Source organism: Molothrus aeneus, chromosome 1 (assembly GCF_037042795.1).
Source record: "Molothrus aeneus isolate 106 chromosome 1, BPBGC_Maene_1.0, whole genome shotgun sequence".
NCBI lineage: Eukaryota > Metazoa > Chordata > Aves > Passeriformes > Icteridae > Molothrus > Molothrus aeneus.
In genome coordinates, this window is record NC_089646.1 from 122,704,350 (window position 1) to 122,710,614 (window position 6,265).

The window sequence follows — 6,265 nt, forward strand, 5'->3', positions numbered from 1 at the left end:
TTCCTGGTATCGGTGTCAGGTCTTCCCTCACGGGCTCAAAAGTGTTTTAGGTGATACAGTTAAATTATTATTTAAGTGATTTTGAATTGTGCACCTTAGGTGAGGCAAACTGCACTGTGAAGTTGGCTGTTACTGTTCTGGAAAGCAAACTAACAGAGAATTGGGGGGGAATTGTCAATGTTTATTAAATAAAAGTTAAAAGATACTCAAATAGTGATTTACTCTTTTCCAAACCATATTTAGTTTTAACATACTCATGAGCACAGATTCACAGGTGACATTAAGGGTTATAGTTCCTCAGATAACTTTCTGAGGTTATCTTTGCTGAGGGGGCATTCCATAGGCACATATTGTTGGATTCTGTACTATTTTTTTGTAACTCAAATTAAATAGCACTCTGGACTACCTCAGGTATCACAAAACAAAATGCAGACATTTATGAATATCAGGATCCTGAAAAAACAGTTCTGTTCAATATTTACATGTATTTTTTCAGTGTTAAAGCAATTAGGCAAAACAGATGCATAGCTTTGTGAATGAGTAATTCCTGTTTTAGAATACCTGCTTGAAGTGAATAGGGCTAATTTACATGATTTCACAAAAAGGGGATTAGATCTTTTTGTATGAAAAGCGCATTATAAGCAAAATGAGGTAACCATCTTTTGAGCTAGAAAGAGTCATCTGTTTAATGGAAAGACATTGAGGTGGAACGCTTATTATCACTAATAAAAAACAATCACCCCCAAATATTTAAATACTATACTATGTACACCAAGGTATCTGGGGTAATTTTTGCTTTGTTTTTAATACGAAACCATGTAATGATTTACTTCTGCTCAGAAGTAGTTAATTGAACCATGAAATTAATTATCATTATTTTATCCTTGTATAAGGATATATTGTATATCCTGGTATATTTGAATTAGGAACAAAGAAAGCACTTCCTTGCGTGGGGCACTGTGGAGAGCTTATCATGTAAGATCTTGTGAAGTGATTCTTTGTGTCAGGTGGGCATAGCCGAGGAAGGCAATAGAGGACCTGCAGCTCAGGAGTGAAGCAAGGTGCTGTTTCTTGGTGGGGCTGATGCTGTGGCTGTCTCTGGGAGCCATGCTTTCTAGGGGAACCCTTGCCTCTGTTTGACTGAAACTGCAGAGGCAGCTGGCTGTCTGTGTCTGTCACAGGAGCTCTGTACAAAAGCTTGCAGGGCTAACTTGTCAATGCTTGGAATACTTACGGACCCTGTAACAGGAAGTGTCATAGGGCAGTGCTGAACAAGTCCTACATGGACAGTAAGAGTTTCAACATGAGCTGTGGATGCTGAGTTTCAGAGCAGTCCATGAGTAACTCTTGATGAAGACACCTTTTGTTTACTCCAGTTGCTGAAATAAGCAGTAAACGAATAGGGATACTTCATATCTGAAATGTTTCCTCATGTCTGTGCTCATCTGACACTCACATTTCCTCCTGCTGTTACATCTGCTCTGTTCATATGGAGTTCATCTGGCCTTAATGCTGCTGAGAATTCTCTCTCTTTCCTCAGGCCTGAATGTGGATGAATACAGCAATTTCATTGCTGAACGGGTTGGTTTTACAGACTGGATAAACTTATTGTTTTGGAAAGTGGCAAAGAACATGCTTGCTTAAAATAGTATATAATAAGTAATGAAAAAGGGAGTTTTCAGGTATGCTCTCTAAAGAAATAGAGATCAAGCTAAGATTACCTTTCTCTTTGAAACACTTTAAACACGTCTTCCTCCATGCAAACAGTACTTAAATTATTGTCGTTTGCTGGTGGTTCAGTTATCAAAATGTTATTTGTAGTGTCTTTGTAGTAGGCTGTACAGATTGTGAATTTTAGTCACTGCTATTAATATTTTTCCCGAAGCAGAAAACCACAACTAAGGGACTGAAATATGAAGAAAGAGGGGGATGGAAGAAAAATGAAAAGCTAAGGCATACCTTTGTCCAAGGTTTTCATTTGTGTCTAACCTTCCCTGTCATTTCTACCCTTCTAATTCTTTCAGGATATGATAGAAAAATGTCTCCTCTGACTATAGAAAAGCACTCTCAAATTTCTGTGCCACTACTTGAAACACGGTGATGCTTTTAATGCAGACATTTTCCATGGCCTTAACTGCTCACAGGTCTGTACCAAACCAAAGTAGGCACTGTGAATACCTAGCAAGTACTGTTCATAAACATTTTTATAATGTTTGACCTTAAGAGTGACCTGAAGATTAATGGATATGTTGTATCAGTTTTAATGGGTCTCTTCTCCCTTGGATACACACATGTGACTCCCATTAGTCTTAATGGGAGTTATATGTGTGCCTAGAGGTTAGGCAAGATCTCTAAAGGTGCTGTTATGCTCTCTTGTATTAACGATCTCATAATTGCTGAGGTGCTGCACCTTTGCATTGAAAGCAAACTAATTAAATTGGTCTAGTACAAGTTGGTTTACTAGCATACCTGGCACGTATGTCTGTTTTCCTGTGGGCCCCTCAGTGCACAGAGAGAGAAGCCAAATCAAATGTGGAATTTAAATTTTACATGTGACTTGACTTTCTTTGTAATTGTTTTTGTAATCCAAAGTGAATTCATGAGTTTGATTGCTAAGAAAGATGATTGTTCGTGTGAATATGTAGGAAGAAGCTTTTATTTTATCATGAAAGCATGTATTGAGAAAAGGGACTGAATTGATTCTTATTTTGATGTTCCAAATCATGCACTTTGAAAAAAGACAGTTAGGTCTAGAGGATTAACGTGAAGCTTGATGTTGAATTTTAATTATGGCTTTGTTACTCATTTCTTCCAAGAGCCTTTAGACAAAGCACTTCACCTTTCTTTGATTTCCAGGTATGTAAAATATCTGCTTGCTTCTTAGTGTTGCAGACATAAATTATTATCTGTTCTGTGCTTTGAAATTTTAAGATTGGTATGTTTTAACGGTATTCTGCTGGCATAATCACTGAAGTACAGAAGGAGGAAAAAAATCATAGTAACCACCTGATACAGCCAGGCAGAAGCTCTGGTGATGGTGCAGATCTCTTGAGAGGAGCGATTCTGTTCCATAGTTTATGGTGCATAAAACAGTGTATTGGTGATGAAAACTTTTTGGTATTTTATATATATATAATCTATCTTTTGGGCCAGGTTTTTCAGTGAAAGTGATTGTACACAGGCAAATTGACATAATATAGACATTTCACATTTTTATCAATCAAAATAACAATTTGAACTTGATGGGCAGTGTGGAGATCCGTGCATTGTATTCTGTGACTGTCTCTGTACATTTGAAAATCAACCATGATGCAGTTTTCTTTAAAAATACAAATTTGGGGAAAGAATGAATCTTCATATTTACATGCTGGAAAAGAAGAAGCATTTATGTGCTAGCCTTCACTTTTAAACTTGGCTTATTGTTTTCTTTTTTCAGATTAAGGTATTATATAAACTCAATTTCACTATTCAGTTTTACTATTTGAGAAGTTAAAGATCCTAGGGTCTGTTTTGGGGGTTTTTGTTGTTGATTTGTTGGAGGGGATTTTGATAATATAATTATTTTTTTTTTACCTTATGTATTTCTCAGTTTCTAGTAGAAAGTAGCAAATATCTACTGAGACTGTGGTGGTAATGTCTTTAGATTTGTAATTTAAAATACCTGGAAAAATCTTGTGAATGGTTTTGTAAACATATTTCCTTACATTTGACTCCAGCGTGTAAAATATATGGATCAAAATTTTCTTCCAGATGTAAATTTCAAACACTAATTTCCTTGGGGTTTTTTATAATTTGTGATTAGTTCTCCAGTACTCTTTAAAGAAGAAATAGTTAATCTTATTAGTGTTATATTTTAGGCTATGTAAGATATTTTTAAAGAAAGTTGAAAGTTAAAACAAACCTTAGCTAATTTCAGTTTTATATTCTTGCTTATCCATACAAGAGAATGAACAGTTCTATTTTGTAACTATGGGAAAATTAATTTCCAAGGTTTTATGTGTGTTTCTATTTGTTAAGATTCTTTGACCTAAATTCTGTTTTGATGACATACTGTAAACTTCCAGAAGTAGGAGGTATGTCCTATGTATTTTTACAATATCAAAAACTTGCACTCTTATGACGGAAGCTTCTCTTGTGGAAAAATAAACTCCAAGCTTTGCTACTATCTAAGATCAATTTTCTAAGCAGAATAAGAAACAGCACCAAAAAAATTAGGTTGTGGTTTGTTGGTTTTTTGTTGTTTGGTTGTTTGGGTTTTTTTTTTTCCAGAATTGTCAATATAATGGTTAACTGAAAGTGAGTAATTTACTCTGTCCCTCATATTTTAAGGATGATCAAATACTGGAGCAAGTTTTCCAGATAGGTTATGGAGTCTCCATCCAGTTAAAACTCAACTGGACACAACTGTTTGCAACCTGCTTTGAGTCAGGAGTTGGACAAGATCTCAGCCATTCCATGATTCTATAAATTATGTAGTTGATTTGTTGGCATATTTTAATTGTAGATCAGCTTTCAAATACCAGTTCAGATATTTCAAATGATAATTGAGATAGGGATAAAAACTACTCAGTCTTGAATTAAAAAGCACATAAACTCAAGCAGTTAACATAACATTCCTGGCCACATGAAATGTAAGACTAACAATTGCATATATACAATGCGCTTGCACAGTTTTTTCAGATTGGAAAGACAGTACATAGTACCAGTATGCCTTGTTTTTTTTAGCCTCCTTTGACATGCTACCTAAGTGAATACTGCTGTAAATATTAATTGGGTTAATTATACATGATTACTTCTTATGTGTAAACTCTTGATTGCCTTAGAAACTGCTTTTGTATTAAGCATTCACAGTTCTGACATGAATGATATAGTAAGACCTTATAAGAGAGTTTTTGTGTTAAATTTTAAAGGAATCATGGAAATACTAGGTCCTTTACTGGAAAGTTAACGTGTTGAACAAAAGTAAGATATTGGGAGTTTTTTAAATTATGGACTGATTTTGAAAACTACTATTGAGTAGTTCTGTATATATTTTAGTTTTGTATCTGATATACTGAGGGTTAGTGTAGCCAGCTGTTTTACCTCAGTTCTTTAAAAAGGTAGCTGGGCTGGTAAACTAAAGTATGAGCTTGCATTTTGTAACTATGAGTTGTAAGCTTTAGTGTTCTGAAAAGGTTTAGGCATTGGCACCCTTGATTTTTGACTGTAGGTGATACTGAAACAGTGCAAGTGGAAAACAGATTTCTGATACCATCTCACTAGCAATCCATCTGAACTTGCTCCAAGTGTAAAAGTGATTGGTGATATCATCTCAATAGCAATTTGTTTGCATTTGCCCACAGGGCTCTTGAAGATTTTAGAACCTTGTCTTTAGACAGTATTCCATAGAGTTGTTGTGAATACTGAGTATATTAAAATCTACTAATTATGGCTATGGAAAAGGTCTGATATGTTGCATATGCTCAAATAATTTTCAGGATGCTAATAAATCACTCTAGATTAATGATTCCTGTATGAAATTTAAAAAAAATAATCAAAAACTATAACTTAAAAACCTTTTGTTGCTTTTGGTAGCCTGTACTTTTTACTACCTTTACTTTCACACTTCAGAAATGGGAGAAATGAGGTGGTTAAATTTGTTAGTGGTCTATGGAAAAATTGATTTGATAAGAGTTCTCCAGCTTATGTTGAACTCAGGTTGGAAAATTAGTAACTTAGTAGACAAATGGTAGATGTTAGGGTGTGCATGGGAATAAGTTAAAAAGTGCCAGTGCTTGTCTTACTATTTTGTATTTTTTACTCAATAAAATTTAAATTTCACTGTGCTATTTATTTTTGTTCATGTTTCCCATGGGACAAGGAACAAAGTCCAGTTCTGCATTCTTTTGTGAGTGAATAGTGTGTCCCATTCAGTTCATTTTGCAGCTAATGTCACAAAAAATGCTGAAGAACTTCAGTGCTTTTTAACTCCATTTTCATAAGACACACAGCTGAGATAAAGGGACTGATCTTATTCTGAGTGAAGGTAAGTAATAGATAAACAGTAGTATTTCTTGGATTTGTGGGGTCTATAGTAATAATAATTTCATCACTCTTATACAAACTTTTCAAATTATTATTTAAAATTAGAGTTTATCACCAAACACTTCTTTGGAACATATTGGGAGAAAAAATTTAAATTGACTATTCATTTACTTACATATGTGAAATCATTTATGTTCTGCAGATGTCTAAAAGCAGAAGCAGAACTAGATTTTAGAGGAAA